At 41.8% G+C, this 23,076-nt stretch overlaps 1 long non-coding RNA gene across 2 annotated transcripts in view; it reads right to left on the bottom strand.

Annotated features, from left to right (window-relative positions):
* Window positions 1-7,018: 7,018 nt before the first annotated feature.
* The window catches only part of LOC105491753 (uncharacterized), a 70,671-nt gene continuing 54,613 nt past the window's right edge, over window positions 7,019-23,076 (bottom strand). For both annotated transcript variants that reach the window (XR_003020403.2, XR_003020404.2), the window contains one exon: window positions 7,019-7,143. This is a non-coding gene — a long non-coding RNA (uncharacterized lncRNA). The remainder of the gene's footprint in view (window positions 7,144-23,076) is intronic.

Genomic DNA, 23,076 nt, shown 5'->3' with positions numbered 1-23,076 from the left:
CTCGCCCCTCTGCTTAAAATCACAGCGTTTTGATTCACTTCTTCTCCACATGTGTCAGAATTGACTTTGCAAGCAATGCCAGACGAGACTATTTCCATCAGTATTGAAAATCTATTCAGTAGATAAGCTGCCATTAGAAATGAATTGCCCGAAAGAGTCACAAAATTCTTCTGTAGCACCATGATTTGTTGTTTTTCATCACCTCTACCCAGCCTTGTGATGCTGAGTCCAATTGAAATCAACACCAACACCATATTTGCTCATAAATCTCTTTTGTTTCAAGGCCAAAGATGGGGTCACCCTTACATCTTTTTGCTAAGAAACACTCATACAGAATACATTCCAGGTATCCCATTGTGGCAGATATATGGCCTCACCCCCAAAACTTAGGAGGCTGGGGATTTGCCAAGGCTTTTTAACAGCTGCCTTCATAAAGAGATAGAGTTTTTCTGGGCCCATGCTCCTCACGTCCTAGAGGGATATGCATACCATTCTTTGCAGCCTAGCGAACCTGGTCTTATGGAGACAGTTGATAAAATGGAAAAGATTTTTAAAACGTAGAACCACAATGATAAGACAACCCTTAGCACCAGCTGTTAGCAGTTGTTGACCTTGGACAAATTATGTAACTTCCATGAGCTTAACATGAAAATAATAATACCTATGACACTGGATCCTACATGAATAGCTAGTAGATATCAAGTGCCTAATAGTGCCTGGCACATAGTATGATATAAAATATGTGTTCTTCACACAGGCTCCACTTCCCCCACATATACTGTGTTGAACTGTTGGCCTTGCCTGTGATGGACAACGCACTGAAATCCAAATGTCAGACCCTGTCCTACTTCAGGTATAAAGGCCCTGCTGTGCTGCACGTGTACAGCCTGTTGTCCAGGTACAGTACCTCCAGTGGGTCATATTCTCTGCACATTGTGTACTACCACAGTCCCTGCAGTCGTTGACAAGGATTGGTTCCCTTGAAATTTAACCTACATTGGCTGTTGTAGCTTGATAAAGACATGCTACGGTTTACAAGGACTATTAAGTACAGAGTACAAAGAAAAAATATTGAGTTTTCAAGGGCCTCTGTGGAGGGGCAGCACAAGAAACTCTTGTTTGTTTCACTGCCTTCACTACCGCCAATCTTTACTTTTCCAAAGATGGCAGCATCATTCCAGCTGGACAATTCTTGTGTTTTTTTTTTCCCTGTTCTGAGGTCAGCTACGGTTTCTCCCATGTTTTCTTCTAGGTGTTCCATTGTTTCAGACCTTATATTGAGATCTCTAGTCTATTTTAAGTTAATTTTGTATAACATTATCTATTGGTTTCTGTAGATGCTTTTTATCTGGTTGAGGAAGTTCCATTCTACTCTTAGTTTATCAAGAGCATTTTTCCACACTGGATTTGGATTGTATCCTGTACTTTTTTCCTATACCTATTGAGATGATAATGTGGTTTTGCATTTTTAGTTTTTTAATATGGTGAATTAAATTGATTGATTTTTTTTTAATGTTAAGCCAGCATTCTTGGGCCCTGATGTATTATCCCTTTTATACATTGTTGGATTCGATTTGCTAAAATTTGATTTAAATGTTTTGCATCTATCTGCATGACTGATTTTTTGTTTTATAGCTTTTTTTCTTGTGATATCTTCTTGGGTTTGGTATCTGGATAATGCTAGTCTCATTGAATGAGTTAGCATATATTTCTTTCACTTCAATATTCTAGAAGAGATTTGTCATGTAGAATTGGTATTATTGCTTATTTAAACGTTTGGAAGAATTTCCAACAAAGTTTTCCTTATAGGAAGACTTCTAAACTACAAATTTAATATGGCCATGTAGATTATCTATTTCTTCTGGAGTGGGCTTTGGTAATTTCTGCTTTTTTTTTTTTTTTTTTTTTTTGTTAGACGTAGTTTTGCTCCTGTTGCCCAGGCCGGAGTGCAATGGCGTAATCTCAGCTCACTACAACCTTCACCTCCAGGTTCAAGTTATTCTCCTGCCTCAGCCTCCCAAGTAGCTGAAATTACAGGTGCCCACCGCCACCACACCTGGCTAATTTTTGTATTTTTAGTAGAGATGGGGTTTCACCATGTTGGCCAGGCTAGTCTTGAACTCCTGACCTGAGGTGATCTACCCACTTCAGCTTCCCAAAGTGCTGGGATTACAGGTATGAGCCACCATGCCAGGCCTGGTAATTTCTGGCTTTCAAGGAGTTTTCTCATTTCAATTAAGTTGTCGAATTTATTGGCCTAAAGTTGTTTATATATTTCCTTGTTATTCTGTTAATATCTCTAGTGATGTCATCTTTCTCATTCTTGATATTGGTAATAAGTGTCTTCTTTCTTTTTTTCAAGATCAGCCTGATTATAGGTATATCAATTTATTTTATCTCAAAAAACCAACTTTTGGTTTCATTGCTTTTTGCTATCGTTTTTCTGTTTTCCACTTCACTGATTTCCATTCTGATCTTTATTATTTTCTTTCTTTCACTTATGTTCTAATTTGCTGTCATACATTTTAATTTTATGTATGTAATAAAATCCACACTACATTGTTATTTTTAAGATGCAAATTATCTTTTAAAGATATTTCAATAACAATCAGAAGAAAAATCGTACATCTTTGTCCTTGTCAATTTCTGGTGCTATTTATTCCTCTGTGTAGAACCAGACTTCCATTTGATATTATTTTTCTCTGCTTGAAAATCTTGTTTTAAATTTTCTTATAATGTGAATATGCTGGCAATTAGTTGTTTCAACTCTTGCATATATGAAAAGGTCTTTTCTTTGCCTTGATTTTTTAAAGAGATTTTTCTGGAGTATAGAATTCTAGGTTGACAGGTTTGTTTCTTCCTTTTAGTACTATAAAGATATTGCTCCACTATCTTCTCATTTTAATAATTTCTAAGAAGATATCTTCTGCCATCCTTATCTTTGTCCTTGTGTATGTGATGTGTCTTTTTTCTCTGGCTGCTGTTAAGATGTATTCTTTCTCATTAATTTTGAGCAACTATAATCTAACTTGTAGTTTTTATTGTATGTCTTGTTCTTTGGGTTCATTGAACTTTGGATCTGTGGAGTTTATAGTTTTCATCAAATTTAGAAAACTTTTAGCCATTCTTCTACAGTACACTGGGGCTCTTTTTTTCAGTCTATTTTCTCTCTGTGTTTCATTTTGGATAGTTTCTATGTCTATGCCTCCAAGTTTCTCATCTTTACTTTTGTGATGTGTAATCTACCATAAATTCTATCTGCTGTACTTGTCATCTCAGATATTGTAGTTTGCATCTCAAGAATTTTGATTTAGAGATTTTATATATTTCATGTCTGTAATTATCTTTTTCAATGTATTGAATAAAATTATAATAACCATTTTAATATTATCTGCTAATTTTAGCATCTATATCAGTTCTGGATGATATGTGTCAACTTTGCACTTAATCTTAACAAAAATAAGTGTGCTTTTTATTCTCATTTTGTATTTTACTGCTTCTTTTCATGCTTGGTAATTTTTATTGGATACTTGGCATTGTGAATGTTATAATGTTGCTGGGTATTTTTGTGTTTCTATAAATATTCTTATATGTTATTCTGATATACAGTTATGGTATCTAGAAGATTTATCTTTTTAGGTCTTGCTTGTAAGATTTGTTAGACAGAACCCAAGCAATGCTCAATCTGCAGCTAATGATTCCACTACTGATAGTCTCAGTACTCTACCTAATGCCCCATGTGTCATGGATTTTTTTCCAGTCTGGCTGGTGTAAACAGTCATTATTCCTGGCCCTATGTGAGCACCGTGCATTGTTTTCTCTAATCCTCTTGGATGGTTCTTTCCCTAGCTTCAGGTAGATTTCCTCATTTGCATATACCTGTCCACACTCACCTGAATCCTCAAGCAGGATCCTCTGTAGGTCTCTGGAGTTCTCTTTCTGTGCAGCAACCTCATGTCTTGTGCTCTGCCCTCTGAACTCTAGCTGCCACGGTCTGCCTGGAAACCTTTCAGCAGTCTGTCTTCTCAACTCAGGAAACCCACCAGTCCCCTCCTGGGTTCTTCCTTCCTATGTCACATCCTGAAAACTCTCTGAAGGCAGTAAACTGTGTAAATCAGAGGTGGAGTCACTTATCTATTTATCCATACAAACTCATACATTTGTAACAGAAAAGACTCCTTCGTCCATGCTGTTTGTGATATGATATCCCACAAGGAATAGGTTCTCAACCAACTGCTGAACTGAAAGAAAATTGAATACATTCTCCAAAGTAGAATAAATTAAGACCTCAAGGGATAACTTTCCTTGCTTGTACTCCAAATCTCTTTCACATCCCTTTAATCCACTTGTTTATCAGGAGAATTCCAGAAGGTGGTCTGGTCCACATGCATTTTATTTTATTATATTTATAATTAAAAGTCAAATAAGTTGGGTGTTTTTCCTTTCTCTTCGAGAGTTAGAAACAGATGTTTTAACATCCAGAGGAAGCCCTAGTATGATAAGCCCTTAAACTGAGAACATTATAATATCACTGGGAACAGATAAATGTAAAAACAAAATATTTCAGCTCCCAGAAGTCCAAATCTGTGAGGATGGAAGTAACAAGACGAACAGGAAATAGCATTACTATCACCCACAGACATTTCCCAGGATGTTTCAGAAAACTGGCATGACTTGTAACAACCAGTGATAATTAATTACTAAGCATTGCTGCTCACTGAAAAGTTGTAAGTTTTGGGGAAAAGAAATTTTCTTTCTCCAGCTAGTCTTCTTCTCTGAATATGACAGTTATCACACCCATCACACTCCAGCAAGCAAAGGAAAGGATGCTTTGATTTGTTTTTATAAAGTGGCCTGGGTCCTCATACACATGTCCTTTTTTATTTTCTTTTTTCTTTTTTCTTTTTTTTTTTTTTGAGATGGAGTTTCACTCTTGTTGCCTCAGGCTGAAGTGCAATGGCACGATCTCAGCTCACCACAACCTCTGCCTCCCAGGTTGAAGCGATTCTCCTGCCTCAGCCTCCCGAGAGCCGGAATTACAGGCATGCACCACCATGCCCAGCTAATTTTGTATTTTTAGTAGAGATGGGGTTTCTCCATGGTGGTCAGGCTCAAACTCCTAACCTCAGGTGAGGCACCCGCCTCGGCCTCCCAAACTGCTGGGATTACAGGTGTGAGCCACCACATCTGGCCACACATGTCCTCTTCAGAGCAGTGGCTGGTCCGTGGAGATGGCGCTCTCCTTTGCTGCCTCATGGCACCACCATCAATTTCTCCGGAAAGAGAAAACACCGGGGGCAGTGGCAAGACTATAAAATTGGAAGTCAGATGGTGGATATCCAAGTCCTGCTCAGCTGCTTATTCCATGTGCAATGTTGAACACAATTTCCTCAATTTTTGTGGGTTTTCTAGGGCTACCATTACAAAATACCACAGAGGAGATGACGTAAACAACAGAAATTTATTTTCTCACGATCCTGGAGACTGGAATTCCGAGATCCAGGTGTCAGCAGATTAGGTTTCTTCAGAGATCTTCCTCTTTGATTTGGAGGTGGCCACCTTCTCACTGTGTTTTCACACAGTCATCCTTTTCTCTATGTGTGTCTGTGTCCTTTGAAACTAGGGCGGACCCTAATGACCCAATATTAACTTAATTACCTCCTCCCAGGTTCTATTTCCAAACACAGTCACATTCTGAGCCACAGGGGATGAGACTTTCAATATATGAACTTTGGGAACACACAAGTCAGCCCATAGAATTCTCAAAGCCACGTTTTCAACAGACAAAGGACAAGGCAACAATAGTTGTCTTGAAAGTTTATGACGGTCAGGCACAGTGGCTCACACCTGTAGTCCCAGTACTTTGGGAAACTAAGGCAGGTAGATCACTTGAGCCCAGGAGCTTGAGACCAGCCTGGGCAACATGTTGAAACCCCATCTCTACAAACAAATACAAACACTTAGCCAGGTATGGTGGCATGTGCCTATAGTCCCAACTACCCAGGAGGCTGAGGTAGGAGGATTGCTTGAGCCTGAGAGGTGGAGGTTGCCATGAGCTAAGATTGCACCACTGCACTCCAGTCTGGGTGACAGAGCCACAACAACAACAACAAAGTTTATGTATAAGAATCTAGTGAGATTTTAGTTGACTTTATTGAAATAAACATACAGAAAAAAATACAAGTCATAAATGTATGGCTCAATGAGTTTTCATAAAGTGAACACGTTCAGTTGAATCTCCAAATCAAGAAGGAAACCCAGAGCCCCTTGTTGCCCCATTCCCCAGGGGGTAACCCCTACCCTAATTTCTAAGAGGATGGATTAATGGTGCCTGCCTTCGTATATATTCTTTGTGTATCCCTTTTCTCACTCAGTGATGTTTGGGAGAGTCACCCATATTGTTACATGTCACTGTAGTTAGTTAATTTTCATTGCTACATTGTATTCCATTGCATGGATATGCCACAGTTAACTTATTCCTTCTATTGTTGATGGGTATTTATGTTGCCTCCAGTTAGGGCCAAAGTCAGTGCCACTGTGAAAACTCTTGCACCTGTCTTTTGTTGAACATATGTACACATTGTTATGGGTACACACCTGAGAGGAGAACTGCTGAGTCATAGGGTATGCACACATTCCACATTAGTAGATACTGTCAAACGTTTTCTAACATAGTTGTATGAATTTATATCCCCAACTAGAGAGCTCTAGTTACTTCACAAAAGGGTATGGTTATTTTTCATACAGAAAACATGGAAACAAGCTGCTAAACATTAGGAAATTGGTTAAAAAAATCATGATGTTTCCACGTAATGTATTAGAAAATAAGAATATTATTCTCAAAGCATATTTAAGAATATGGGGAAATGGGCCAGGTACAGTGGCTCATGCCCATAATCCCAGCACTTTGGGAGGCCGAGGTGGGCAGATCACTTCAGGTCAGGAGTTCAAGACCAGCCTGGCCAACATAGCAAGACTCCATCTCTACTAAAAATACAAAAATTTACCTGGTCATGGTGGTGCGTGCCTATAGTCTCAGCTACTCGGGAGGCTGATGCACAAGAATCTCTTGAACTCGGTAGGGAGAGGTTGCAGTGAGCCAAGACTGGGCCACCATACTCCAGCCTGGGTGACGGAGGAAGACTGTTTCAAAAAAAAAAAAAAAGAAAAGAAAAAGAAAAAACAATATGGGGAAATGATTACAATGTATTAAAAGGGGAAGAAAAAAAAAAAAAAAAAACCAGGTTACAAACAACTGGTACAGCTTGTGCCAATGTTGTTTTTAAAAAAGTAAGTGTATATATTGTATCTTCATTAAAAGGAACCAAATGTTAATACTGGTTTTCTCTGAGAGATTGGATTATAGATTTTTTTTCTCTTCATAGATTTCAGCATTTTTTTCCTTAAAATATTCTAAAATGACCATTTACTGCACTTACAATTAATTAGGAAAAGGGCAATTAAGTGTTATTAGTAAAATCATCCTGTCTTATTTCTCAAGTTACCCATGAGACTCAATGAGAAAATGCCCATGGAAGCCCTTTGGGAAAAGACCAAATGCTATTTGAATGTCAATTACTATTACTATCATACCCAGTTCTACTGGACTGCTTTCCATCACTAGCTGAACAGAAAGTTTGAGATGCAGAGGAGCCAAGCTGACCTGGCCACAGGGGTGGGGCAGGTGAGGGAAGAGGGTCCAGGCTCCACCTCAGTGCTTCTCAACCCCAGCTGCACTTCAGAACCATCCAGACAGCTTTAAAAATATACATCAACTGGATAGGAATTTCCAGGTATGGGACCAAAGCATCAGCATTTCCCAAGAGCTCCCCAGTGAATTCCCACATACAACCAGGCTGAGAACTCCTATTCTGGTTGAAGGCAAGACTGTGCACTTTGAGGCACCATGTTGTCGTTTGTTGAGAGTGAGGGGCAGGGATGAGGGTCTGGGATAGGTCAAGCCCTGAAAGAAAGCCTCAAGGGTCTGGATTTCCTCACGCAATCAGGCCAGTGGTGGGTGTTATAGTTTGACATTTGACATTTTCCACTGGGCAGGGTTGGGAAAATTAAAGTCTAAGGACACTCAGAAACTGTGTCTAGTTCCCTTGCAGGAAACTTTCCTAGTCTATGTGGTATAGATAATAATGACAATGTACATTTCTAGAACAGATTACAGCTATCAATTTAGTTTCCTGGGCATTACTGAAACCACCCTATAAGCTTTATAAGATTAATCAGGGCAGAAGGGAGGGAGAGAAACAAAAATAAACCAAGTTTGCAGCACACTTAACATGAATCATTAAGTCAACTTACTCTCTGACCTGCTTCCTAAAACTATGGTTACTTGGTGTTTGCTGTCCTAGAATCATGCAGACCCTGTTACAAGATTACAGTTCCCCTAAATCTTCTAAAGATAGCAACTTGAACATCATGAAACATTAAGTTTTCCCTTTGAGACATTCTTTCAGGTGTTAGGCACTGATGAAACTACTGCATCAGCTGGTCTGAAGAACCCCACAGACTCTATTGGTCCGAGCAACCCCAAGAGAAGCTGACTCACCAAAGAATGGAGTTTCCACATCCTGATGATTTCATCTCCCTTGCCCCGACCAATCAACAAACCCAATTTTCCAGCCCCTTGCCCTCCATGATCCCTTTAAAAACCCCAGCCCAGAACTCCTTGAGGAGATGAATTTGAGGTTCACTTCTCATGTCCTCACTCAGCAATCTGCGATCATTTCATTAAACTCTTTCTCTGCTGCATCTCTGCTGTCTCAGTGTGATAAGCCTGTTACTGTACAGTGGGCATACGAACCTCTTGGTCCTATAACATCACCTCACCGGGGCCTTGTAATCCTTTTCTTTTTTTTTTTTTTTTTTTTTTAACATTGGTGGATATTTACACCAATATTAGAAGCTTTAGTGAGGTATAATTGATATACAATAAACTGTACATGTTTAGGTATATAATTTGATACGTCTTTATACATGTATGCTCCTGTGAAACCATCACCCATTCTCATTGAAATTATCCATAACCCCACAAACTCTCCTCCTGCTTCTTCATAATCATGCCATGTTTTCCTCACCCCCATCGCTATGCAACCACCCATCTGCTTTCTGTTACTGTTATATATAAAGTTTCGGGGCTGCAAAAGAAATAGCACTTGAATATAAAATTTTAATTCTCAGCAAGGCAAGGTGCTTCTATAGAAAGGTGCGCTCTTACAGACGGAGCAATGGTGAGCGCACACTTGGACAAGGGAAGGGAAGGGGTTCTTATCCCTGACGCGCTGGCCCCTGCTGCTGTGTCGTTCCCTTATTGGCTAGGGTTAGACTGCACAGGCTAAACTAATTACGATTGGCTAATTTAAAGAGAATGACGGGGTGAGTGCTTTGGTGGGGGGAAAAATGGCTATGCAGGGTGGAGAATGAGTCAGGGCAGAGCAGGTAGCAGGTAACTGAATGAGTCAGGGTGGAGCAGGTGATTGGAATGAGTTAGGGTGGAGCAGGTGATCGAGTCAGGGTGGAGTACGAAATCGAAAAAGGTTGCTTTATGAGGAAGTTAAGTTTAAAAGTATTGAACATACTGACATATTAATTCTCTGAAAAGAAATTTAGAACTCGTATCTAACAGTTTCTAATGATTAGTTTGCATTTTCTAGAATTTTTATATAAATGGATTTATACAGTATTTGTATCCTTTCATGCACCATAATTATTTTGAGATTTATCTATGTCATTGCTTAGTAGTATTCCATTGTACGGAGATGACACAATTTATTTATCTGTTTTCCTATGGATGGACATTTGAGTTATTTCAAGTTTGGGGCTTTTATAAATCGAGCAGCTATAAACATTTGTGTCCAAGTCTCTGTAGGGATATATGCTTTCAGTTCTTTAGACACCTAGAAGTGAAGTGGCTGTCATATGGTAAGTATATGTTTAACTTTTGAAGACACTACCAAATTGTTTACCAAAGTAGGTGTACCATTTTACATTTTTCACGAGGAGTGCATGAGGGTTCCAGTTCCTCTAAACTTTTATCCACAGTCAGTATGGTGAGTCGTTTTCATTGCATCTATTCTTATAGTGTTGTGATATCTCATTGTGGTTATTTCCTTAATGGCTAATGATAAACTTCAACCTTGATCTCACATTGTGATATTGTGATTTTTATTAAGAAATAAGTATATTTTGGTCTTCCTCCCCAGTTCCTGCCACAAAGATCCTAAAACCCTTGTAATTTCCTGAGCAATAGGGGTGCTAGGTGCGGCTTTTGTTCTCATTTTGATCTTTGACCTTGGTTCCTGACAGAGATCTTAATCCTTTGGAATTTCCTGGGTGGTAGGAGTGTCTTTTGTTCTAATGAGGCAACTCTTGGTGGGTTCCTGGATGGGAGTTGGTCACCAGAAAGACCAAGCCACAATCAGAAGCTTGAAACTTCCAGCCCCACCTCTCCTCTTCTAGGAAGGGGAGACTGAGTTAATAATAGGTCATACCTATGTGATGAAGCCTCCATTAAAAGCCCTGAACTATGGGGTTCAGAGAGTTTCCAGGTTGGTGAACAAGAACACATCTTCATGCCAGAATAGTAGTGCACTCCAACAACGTAGACAGAAGCTCCTGTACTCTGGACCCTTCCCAACCCTTCGTATATCCTCATCTGGATGTTCCTCTACATACTTTAAAACATCCTTTGTAATAAAACAGCAATAGTAAGTAAAGTGGTCCCCTCAGTTCTATGAGTCATTCTAGCAAATGACTGAACCTGAGGAAGGGGGTCATGAGCACCCCGGTTTATAGCCAGTGGTCAGAAGTACCAGAGGCCTGGGGGCCAGTCATAGTGGATCATGCCTGTAATCCCAGCACTTTCAGAGGCCAAGGTGGGTGGATCACTGGAGTCCCGGAGTTCAGGACCACATGGAAAACATGGTGAAACCCCGTCTCTACTAAAAATACAAAAATTATCTGGGCATGGCGGTGCACACCTGTTGTCCCAACTACTAGCGGAGGCTGAGGCAGGAGAATCACTTGAACCTGGAAGGTGGAGGTTGCAGTGAGCTGAGATTGCATCACGGCACTCCATCCCAGACAACAGAGTGAATAAGATGCCGTCTCACAAAAATAAAATAGAATAAAGGAAGTACCAGAGGCCTGGACCTGCAGTAGCCATGGGAAGGTGGGTAGAGAGGTGTCAGGGTTTTGGGACTCAACCGTTAATCTGTGGGATCTGACTCTAACTCCAGCTAGTGTCAGAATTGTACAACACCCAGTTGGTGTCCACCAGAGAAGTAAATTAATGTGTGGGGAAAATCCCCACCTGTCAGTGGACAGACATGTTCTCAGTTGAGTGTTGATAATATAATAGGAAAAATCAGTTTGTTTTTTCCTACCGCACACTTTTGATATCCAACTATTAACTCAAAATGAAAATAAATTATAGACCTAAATGTAAAGAAAAATAAAGCTTTTAAAAGAAAATACCCTTGCAAAACACATTTGCAACCTTGGGTAGGCAAAGCTTAGGATGGGACACAAAAGACAAAATAATAACATTTATAAAATAATGAATTGAGCATCTTCAAAACTAAAAACCTCTATTCCTCTAAAAATAATATTAAGAGAATAAAAATACAAGCCACACACTGATTTTTGCAAAACCTTTATCTGCTAAAGGACTTGTGTCTAGACTATATAAGGAACTCCCAAAACTCAATAAAAGAGAAAAAACAGTCCAATTTTTTTTTAAATGGGCAAGAGATTTAAATAGCTACTTCACCAGAGAAGATAGTATGGATAGCGAATAAAAATACAAAATATGCCCACAATCATTAGTCCAAGTAATCACTTTTTAAGTAAGCTGTGTAGGTATTTATTATTATTATTATTATTACTATTATTAGTAGTAGTAGTATTCCCATTTTGCAGATGAGGAAACACAGAATGAAAGTGACCAAGTGACTTAAGATGATGCAACTAGCAAGTAGGAAGTCTGTGCTCGAATCTGACTCTGGCTCAGTGTTTTTCCGTGGCATGCCTGGTAAGCAGAGAGCCAGCAGTGTCCCGTGAGGAGAGCCGGGGGTGAGTGACTGGGCATGCGGAGGCATCACCCAGAGACAGCCACATGTAAAAAGGGATGAGATGAGAGGTAGGGACAGGAAAGTTTAACCAAACCACGGTCAGGAACACACTGAAACCAAGAAGCACACAGATACCGACAGGCTGGGACACAGCTGAGGCTGGAAGCAGGTAAGCGGCATGGGGACCAGAGGTCAGTGCAAGTCAGAAGGGCAACACCCAGGCAAGAGATGCAAGGAGCAGACTCGGAGGCTGGCTCACCCACAGAAGCAGAGAACAGAGTGATGGCTACCAGGGGCTGGGGGCAAGGAGGTTTGGAGCAATGTCAGTCAAATAATACAAAATTTCAGACAGGAGGAACACATTCAAGAGACCTATGGTACAGCATGTGACTATAGTTACGAACAACATATTGAATTCTTGAATATTGCCAAGAGAATAGATTTTTAAGTGTTCTCACCACAAAAAAGAAGTATGAGAGGTAATGCAAATGTTAATTAAATCAATGTAGTCATTCCACAATGCATACATATTGTAAAACGTGTTGTACATGATAAATATATATAATTTTACCTGTCAATTTATAAAAGAAGACATGTTTAGTAAATGTAGTTGTGCAAACTGTCTCCAAAAAAAAGGAATTTTAAAAAAAAAAAAGGGAGAGTAAGGGCAAAAGCCAATTTTTGTTCAAAGACAGGAACCATAGCCCCATGCTGGAGAGATGACAAGTAGATCCACACAACCAGAAACAAATCAGAGCCAGGCAAATACAAGCCCTTACAGCGGAGGTGGCAGAGATAAGAAGGAAGGTGCCTTGCTCAACCATCAAGGCCACTCCAGCAGAGGTGGAGTAGGGATGGGAGGCTGTGGCGTAGGTCTCAGCAGCCCACCCTGGGGAGGTGATCATCAGTTTCTCTTGGAGACCGAGACATAAAAAGTCACTGGTAGGAGCTGAGGGTCAAAATGTGATTTATTTGGCATCTTTACTTTCAGTTCCCAACTTCTGTTTTAATTGTACCTTGATTATGTGGCCCTGAAATGAATACTGGATTTTTTTTTAAATCCTACTTATCTTAATGCTTTCAATCACATCATCAATCTCACTAATCAGCAGCCTCAACCTGGTGCTTGATTGTGTTGTTTTACAGATCCGGGGGTAATTCTGAAGCCAACAGGAAGGTCCAGATCACCTCTAAACCTGACAAGAAGTCACTCTGTGCCATTCTCATATAAGAAGATTGGCATTGCCCATCAAGGAGAAGATGCAGAGGGTGGAGGACATGATGGAGGGGATTTCTCAAATGCGGTGACCTGGCCCAGCTGGGCACAGTGGCTCACACCTATAATCCCAGCACTTTAAGAGGCAGAGGCAGGTGTGTCGCTTAAGCCCAAGAGCTCCAGACTAGCCTGGGTAACATGGCAAAACCCAATCTCTATTTTAAAAAAACAAAAATTAGCCAGGCATGGTGGTGCACACCCATAGTCCCAGCTGCTAGGGAGGCTGAGGTAGGAGGACTGATTGGGCCCTGGAGGTCAAGGGTGCAGTGAGCTGTGGTTGCACCACTGCACTCCAGCCTGGTTGACAGAGCAAGACTCTGTCTCAAAAATAAAACAAGGCTAGACGCAGTGGTTCACACCTATAATCCTAGCACTTTGGGAAGCCGAGGCAGGTGGATTGCCTGAGCTCAGGAGTTCAAGACCAGCCTGGGCAACACAGTGAAACCCTGTGTCTACTAAAATACAAAAAAGTAGCCAGGTGTGGCGGCATGCACCTGTAGTTCCAGCTACTTGGGAGGCTGAGGCAGGAGAATTGCTTGAACCCGGAGGGCAGAGGTTGCAGTGAGGCAAGATGGCACCACTGCACTCCAGCCTGGGCAACAGAGGAAGACTCCGTCTCCAAAATAAAACAAAATAAAATGTCCCAAATTAAACATTCCAGGTACTTTAACCCCCTGCTTCCCTTATATACAGTTAACGGGTCATTCCATTTGAATTACAGATTCTGGGGTTTACTCTTAAGTAAAGATAACCTTTGAATCCGTATGTATCATTCCTCTCAATGACTTACTATGTTTTCCATTGATTTAAAAAAAAAAAAAAAAAACTTACTCTAATTATTAATTTGACCTTAAAAGTAAGGCATATGATACAACAGATCCAAAGATCACCTGAACAAGCGAGAGAGTACCATAACAGATGATCATGCTGAGCGCTGAGTGTTGGAACATCTTTTCAGAATCACTTGTGTCTTTTGCTTAGGAGGCCGGGCCGGCCCAGCCATGTCAGTGCACACACGTAAGCTACCTTTCACCATGCTGCTCCAGCTGAACCATCCTAGGCTAAGCCACAGGCAGAAGCACATCAGAGGTTGGACAGAAAGTAACAAAGTCTCCAGCGATGTCCAGTACTGTCCAAGTACAGGACAGAACACCCAGAAGAATAACCATTCACACAAGTCCAAGACTCCTGAAAGCAGATCCTGCAAAGAGCCTCTAGGCTTTTTGGACTTTGGACCCAGAGCTGTGTTGTCAGGGAGGCCAAACACAGCCCTAAACCAGCGCTGCCCAGTCCAGTCCATGCCCAGAGACTACCTGACTTCCTCTGTGATCATTTCAGATTCACTAAAGGAACCATTTGCCTTGGGCAGTACATTTCTAGGAGGTTAACAGCTTCAACTCCTTAGCCTGTAGCAGAGGGTACCACAAAATACTTTCCTGGCTTCCCCTCCTCCCAGAAAAATACAAGTGCAGTTGCAAAATAGAAATGCTTCGAGGTGTGTTTAATCAAAAGGCTCCATTATGTCAGTAAATGTCACATAACCCCAAAATAGCATTTGCTATTGTCACAGACTTGGAGTCCTCATGTGAACTTTGGCCTCGTTCCCCAAATGCCAGCTAACCAAACATCCTGGAGGTCATCTGCCACTACATTTTCCACAAAGTTGAAATAATTAGAGTTATTTAGTGCTGGATGGACCCTTAGAGACTGACCATGCCAAGGCCATCGTATCACCGCTAAGAAACAATAGCAACAGTTAACATTGACTGACCACATACTATGTGCCAAGAACCATGTCAACATTTAAAACTCCCCGCAATCCCCTTCAGAGTTGGTACTTTCATTATTCCCATTTGACACATGAGACTTTAAGAGTGGCTAAGTAATATGTCCAATGTCACACAGCCGGGAAATAAAAGTGCCTTACCCCCACCTTGGTCCTTTGAGCTCTAAACTGCCGCAGTATACCGGCAGCTTCTCCAGTAAACAAGGCTATGGGAACTTCCAGACTACGGAATCCTGGTGAGACTGTCTTTCAGCTGGAGCTTGCCATTTCCATAGCTAGCAAGTCACTTACAATCACAGAAAACATTGCACCTACCTGCACCACAAGCCCAAAACCGCAGTTACTGCTTCGTGTTTGGGCTGAATCACAACATGCTCAAGCTACAGGGGGCTTTAGAAGCCACACAGCCCACATCTTCATTGTAGAAATGAGAATGCAAGACCTGGAGAGATGAAATGGCTTTCCTAGGATCCCATCACTAGGTAGAGACAGAGCAAGGAACAATGTTTTGGAGTTAAAAACAGAATGCTGTTCCAGTTACTCCATCTCTATTTTTCTTTTTCTGAAAATACAGTTGGGCCTATTAGCCCGATGTTAGAAGCTGATGAAAAAGATCATCCTCCTCATCTGAAAAAAATTCCCTCTGCCATTGAGATTATTAACCTTTTAGAGGCTTTAACTTTCATTTTAGAATTCATGAAACATGTAGCTCAAGGATCTACAGTGACTTAACTTGAAAAAGGTCACTTCCCTCTTCAGAGTATTCTAGCAATTTTATAAAAGGATGTATACATATATAGATTTCTTTCCACTAGAGGAACAAGACGATCAAAATTCAGCATCTGTCAGTTGTTTTGGAAGTGATTGGCCAGTGTGCCTGTGGGTAGATCACTGAGCTCTCAGCACTGGGGATGCACTTGGAAGAAGGAGAACACGGCCCCTCCATGTAAGCAGTTCAGACTCCTGGGGAACCTGCTTCCTCTTTTCCCATCCCATAAAAACAAGCAACAACAGAAGAACTGAGAGGTATGTGTGTTCTTTGAGATTAATTCAATGTAGGAAAAAAGAAGAAGAAGGTGAATGAGGGGTTGGGGGGAACAGAAAACCAGTGAGAATAAAAGAGAGGGAAAAGAAAGGAAGAAAGGTGATGAACGAAGATTATCGGTGAGGTAGAGAAAAAGCAAATGTGCCACATCCAGAGAATGTACCATGGCACAGTTATTTGCAGGTGCCAGCAGGCAGAACCCCCAATCCAGACTTACTAGCTAGGAGCCGAGCTCCAGCCTTGCAGGTGGGCGGTGAGGGTCAGGGCCTGGAAAGACAAATACTTGATGGATTCTATGCTTTCCGGCAGGGCGGAGTAAGCTGGGGCCTTATCACTGGGGCAGGAGGGAGATAGACCAGTGAGAACGAGGTGAGTCCTCGCTAGGTGATTGACACAGGAAGTCAGGCCAAGGAATCAGGTCAGAGGGCCCGGGCACCGGAAATGGGGCCACAGAGAGTTGGATCTTGCAGCCAGGCCAGAGCACATTGGTGAGAATCAGGTCACCAGGTGAGGGCTAGACCTGTGGCAAGGCTTAGATGAGGTTGAGCTATAGAATGTTGGCTCAGAACTTTCTAAGTGTCCCTTGTCCATGGTCGACAAGTGGCCCTAGAGACTCTGACAAGGCTGGGTAGACAGGGAAAGGGAGGGAGTCGAGGAACTTGAATTATGGGGAGAAATGAGTAGATGGATCCTGGAGGATGGAGACCCGTGGTTTCTGGGAGCCAACGCCTGTGGTACCTAAACTGACCTCATCAAACGGAAGCACATTCAGAACCAGAGAACCCCAAATGTAGTCATGCTAACCTCCAGGTAAACCTTGAGGGGATGGTGACAGAAACAGGGAATGTTTAGGCTGGAAAAGAGACAGTTCAGCACAGGGGAAGCAGTCTATCAACTTAAAGATTTAAATGCCACATGAAAGAAAGTCTAGGTGCGTTCTGTGTGTCTAGTCAAAAACAACTGAGCTCAGTGGGCAGAATTCCTGGAGAATTGTTCTTTTAATCTCCATATTAGGAAGAACATTAGTACAGCCTGCCTCTATGTATTCCATAAACGCATTTACATTTCATACACTCAACAAGTGCTTACTGGTTAGGGTAACCATACCATCTGGTTTGTCTGGACAGTGATAGTTTATGCTCTGGTATCAGTTTGCATCTGGTCAGCACCCCCTTTACTCCCAAAATGTCCCAGTTTGAATAAAAAATTATATGATCACCATACTCGTGGGGCACCTGCTACATGCCAAAAATTAGACTGAACATTGAAGACACAATTAAAACATAACCTCTGACTTTAATGAGTTCATAGTCTAGTGAGATAAGGTGATATTAAAAGAATAAATTAGAATATAACAATGTAAGAGCTCTATAATATCAGGAATAGAAAGGAACTCACAGCTCATTCAATACCACCTTCATTCATTGACTTAATAAATATTTGTTGAATAAATGTTGTGTGCCAGGCACTATACAGGGACCACAAATCTAATACTGAACCAAACAGAAATGCTCCCTTCCCTCATGAAAATTAACTAGCAAGCGCACCAAACTGATAAAAGTCCCATTTGTTTCTGAAAATTCTACCTGGTGGGTAAATTTTTATGTGTATTTAGCCAAATTAGGCTTTTGAGAGCTCCCAGTCATTGGTCCTAAACCTCCTCTCTGAAGTCCCATAGAATTAAATCCCTTTTTGAGGGAAACATCACACACTGGGGCCTGTTGCGGGGGCGGGGACCAGGGGACAGAGAGCACTAGAACAAATACCTAATGCATGTGGGGCTTAAAACCTAGATGAGGGTTGATAGGTGCAGCAAACCACCATGGCACATGTATGCCTATGATCTAACTGTGCCTCTCACTGCATTTCTGATTGCACCTTGTATAGGCACCATCTGTGCCCCTAACACCTGATGACTTGTTACTGTCTCTTCTTTAAAATGACCCCCTTGAGGACAGGCATTACATCTACCATTGAATAAATACTCCTTTCATTTATTCAATAAATATTAGTCCAACACCTATTAGGTGCCAAGCTCTGTGAAGTCCCTGCCCTTATGTATCTCACAGCCCAGGAGGATAAGTGTTCACCAAAAACAAGTAATAACAATGGAGTAGAATGATGTTTTAACAGGAGAAGTATTGTGAGCTATGGGAGCAGTAGGAGGGGGCCTAATCTAGCTGTGGGGTCATGAAAGGCCTCTCTAGAGAAATATCGTTTAAGCCAAGACCCAAGACATTATCCAAGTGAAGAGTGAGATTAAGTTCAATTTATCAAGTTTATTTGGTCTCCAAGTGGCATTTTCTACCATTTCTTTAAAGCCATTAGTTAACGATGAAGACAAGAACAGAGGTCTGTAGAAGTTGACTAGAGATTCTCCCCTAATCGATATTATGGAGAATATGTATGAGCAGGTATGATTTTCAAAATATTCAACAACAGGTACAACACGTCATCAACCACTGTGAATGGACACTAGCCACAGGCAACTGGTCTACCTTCCCCCATGGATACAGGCTGAATGCCAGGTCTTGGGCAGAAAAAATCCAAACTGCTGTGAACTTCTCCACCTGGTGGAAGGCACAGATGCCCTAGACACAGATGCAGCTCCGGTTCACTGCCTTTTACAGAAGGCTTCATTCTGCACATGAGGACAACAGGTACACATGCCAGACTTCATGCCGTTTGCCTAGAAAATACCTCCAAAATGCATGGGCTGCACGCATAGCTATGTACCCACTCCCTCCTATGACGAGGATCTCTTGAGTCAGATGAAATCACTGGCTGCTGTTTGCACATACTCTTTCTCATTTAATGCTCCTTTAATACCCAGAATAAGTTCAAAAGTGCCCAGCGTCTGCTTTTCTTGCTTGGGGCTTTATTCGCCAGCCTCACAGTAGACTGAGGAATTCTAAACATGCGTCTGCGACCCGGTGAGGCTGCTGCTATGTGAGGCCATACGTTTTATTGGGGTCTATATCCTGAGAGAGATACCAGAAAGAAACTCTATCTGAGATGTCTGCCAAGGAAGAAAAAAAAACAGGGAAGAAGAAATCTGCCACTGATAGCGCTCTAGCCAGTTTCTTTGTGGACAGTAGGCTTTACTAAAAGATCTGAAGTAGGAACACACCTGCTTTAGACAGGCAAAATGTAAATAATATTAAACAATCAGAAAATCACCTCAAGTTTTCGGCAACTTTATAGAAGTAAAGAACATGTTTTGTTTTGTATTAATGCTCTCTTCTGGAGAGCAGTCTTCTGCCTTTATCCCAGGACACAAGGAATGAATGCCTAACATAACTTTGTCTTTGTTCCTTTCTCATCTATTCATTCAAGGAATGTTTATGGAGCGCCTACTCTGCATATTTGACTTTCTTCAGCTCAGAGGGTAAAATTGTGATCCCTAAATTTTGAGGGATGTGGATCGGTATGCGTTATAGGAAAATAATGAGTTATTTATATTTCTCTTTATAAATTTTGGAAATTCAACTATTTATGACTTCATATTACCTATCGGTGCAGCTCAGTATTTTATGACACTGGTTTTTGTTGCCAGAGGGGCTTTTACTTAGCTCTTGCAGGAGGTTTGTGGCCAGAGATTAAATAGAGTCCTTCCTCGACCTTTCGATCTCAGACTGATCCCACAGCCGGGAGGTACTTGTAAGCTGGGAAGAACTGCTGATCATATCACAACCCCCTAAGGCCGACTCCCACTCCTTCTTCTTCCTCGGATGCCAAAGCTGGGTCTGACTCCCAGGCTACTGGTTTCCATGGTACCCAGAGAAGGTTCTGGTTGCTTCCAGGTCTAGGCTCTTCTAGAGTATTCAGCTCCAGGGAGGTGACTTCAAACACACACCTCAATGTCCCCTGGCACTTCTCTTTGGCTGTATGGTCTCAGGCAAGACTTTTGAACCTTGCAAGCCTCAGTGTCCTCCTCTCAAAGTTGTGGGTGATAACAGCTGACCCAGAAAGTTGTTATGAGGATTCGGTGAGTTTTCTCTAGGTGGACCCTACCCTTCTTACTCATTCCACAGCATCCTGTCTTCTGGGAGGAGAGTGTGGAACCACAAATGTACCATCTGCCCATTCTCTGTATCAGGAAATCTGGTTACATTATTGTATTAGTCTATCCTCATGCTGTTAATAAAGGCATATCCAAGACTGGGAAATTTTTAAAGAAAAAGAGGTTTAATGGGCTCACAGTTCCACATGGCTGGGGAGGCCTCGCAATCATGGTGGAGGGGAAAAGAGGAGCAAAGACACGTCTTCCATGGTGGCAGGCAAGAGAGCACATGCAGGGGAACTGCCCTTTATAAAACCATCAGATCTCATGAGATTTATTCACTATCACAAGAACAGCATAGGAAAAACCCACCCCCATGATTCAATTACCTCCCACTGGGTTCCTCCCACGACACATAGGGATTATGGGAGCTACAGTTCAAGATGAGATTTGGGTGGGGACACAGCCAAACCATTTCAATTATCCAGCAAACTCACCCCGAACACAGTCAGTCACTGCTCCAGCCAAACTGCCTTACTAAGCCCTCAATCTCTGCCTAACTTCATTTTGCCAAAAGGATGACTAAGGCCAGCAAAGTAGCTCACAAGTTCTGCCAACTGGGAAACTCATCCCAGTGCTTCATGGAGAGCCCCCAATACGTCCATCAGGTCGGAGGAGACTGGCTCTCATTTAGGGAGATGCAGCTGGTGCTGCCATGCCTGCCTGCTCCCCATCACCCACTCCACCATTAGCACTCCTGCGCAACTCAAAAAGCCATTCAAAAACCACCACTGGTTCCTCCACAGAAAGGAGAACTGCACTGAGGGCTTTTTGGGGGGCTGAGGTTTCCACTGTTGAACACCTCAAGTCTGAGCTCTGGGAGAAACCGAGAGCTCATAGAATCAACCACCTGCAGAAACCTTCAGAAACAAGAACATTCGAGAGACACAGCTCACACCAGGTCCTTCCATATAGCACACAACTTCTTTTTTATTTTTTCCTGCTTTCTATCTGGACAATTATAGGGGCCTCCAGCTGTTCCTGTCAGTCAAATCACCAGTATTTCCCTTCTGGTAACACATTTTTCCTGAAGCAGCAGATTCACACCTGATGCATTAGTGCTTTTTATCACCTAGCAGTATTTGTCATCCAAAGGGCTGAGTACCTCGGTTACCATCTATCAGGTTATATTTATTTGCTGCTTTCAGCCAGTTGTCTCACTGTAATCTGCACTTTACCCACACAAAATGGCTCTAAGCGAGAAAGTAGAAACACTTATTAGAGTTCAAAAATTCTTAGTTGTTGAGCTCCATCCATTTCTCTTTACTAGTATTTGTCCCTTCTCAGCCCCTTCTTTCCCCCGCAGATCCAATTTTTCAAATAATTTCAGTTTCTGGACACAAAGCAGGTGTTCAATAAATATTTGATAATCTAAGTCGCTGGACATAAAAGAATGTTCCAGAGAGCAGAGATGCTGATCACATAATTGTAGACCTAGCAGGAAACTCGGAAATAAAACAAGACTCTCATTTTGGGGATAAGGAAAGGGAGCTATAGAGAAGTGAAGGGATTTACCCAAATTCCCACCCAGCTGTTTATGGACAGCAGTGGAACTCAAATCAAGACTCTACTTTCAATCCACATGACATCATGATTATGAAAATGTTTTGCTTATTCTCTCCAAGGTCTGAATGTTCCAAGGTTCCAAACAGAATACAATGTTGTTTTGCTATCACCTTGACCATGGGAGTTTGTGATTAATGTAACACTCTCCTTCCAAAGATGGGAAATTTTAAAAAGCTGGCAGATAAAAAACTAGAATTCCTTTGTTTGCCCAAGACAGTTCATTCAAGATTTTAGAAACCTGGCTATATGCCAGAATTATTACCTGGGCAGCTTTCAAAATACAATTTCTCCACCAAATCAATCTTTGGACTTGGCAACACCTGGGAATCTGTCCGTTCATTGCTTGTTTTGGGTTCATTTTTGTTTGTTTGTTCTCCCAGTGATTCTGATGCACATCGGGTCAGGAGACTGCAGATCTAATGAATGTCTGCTCCTTAATCTACCCACACATGGATGGTGGTGAGCGTGTATTTGAAGATATTTGAGGAGAATGGCACTACTGATAACCAGTTCTTCTGGAATCACAAGTAAACCACCAATCAAAATACATGTCAAAAATAGTAACCTATAATAATAATGATGTTGAATATAAAACCCCACTGGCTGGACCATTTGTTCTGGTCTGGGTGCCTGGTCAGCGGGGAGAGTCCCCAAGCACTGCCCTTCCGGACGCATAAGCAGCTGGTGAAGCTCTGCTGCTGCGGCTGAAACCTCAGACAGAGGCAGCAATAGAAGGGGAAATCACGAGGCAAGTGTAATTTAAAACCTTCATGTTTGTGTAGACAAACTCTTGTCTACATATAGTCCCAGCACTTTATCTCTCTTTTGGCTCTCATTCCCTCTCACCACCTTCTTTCCAAGTAGTTCCATGAGTTCTGGGAATGTCCAGAACTGCACATGCCCAGCCAGGACTGGAACCAATTTACCCTGAGTCATCTGTCAAGCCATAGTTCATGCTTTTCAATTGGTTTAGGTTACTAAGCAACCTCCTTGTCACTCAGGATAATGACCTGACTCTGACTTCCAGGGAAGGCAATGCAACGTGGGATCCTGGGTGCAGGAACACCATCAGGTGGGACTCTTGCCAACCTGGGTATGAACTCTGTGCAGTTGCCCTGGGTCAACCATTTGGCCTCTCTATGCAAAATAGGAGAGGAACAGCTCCCCAGCTGTTATGACTTGAGATAATGCATATAAAGTACCTAGCATAGAACCAATGCTCCCTCAACGGTTGCTTTTATTTACATCAGCATGAGA

Source organism: Macaca nemestrina, chromosome 16, assembly GCF_043159975.1.
Source record: "Macaca nemestrina isolate mMacNem1 chromosome 16, mMacNem.hap1, whole genome shotgun sequence".
Lineage (NCBI taxonomy): Eukaryota > Metazoa > Chordata > Mammalia > Primates > Cercopithecidae > Macaca > Macaca nemestrina.
Note: the sequence above shows the minus strand (reverse complement) of the source record. Positions and strands in the feature narration are given on the sequence as shown.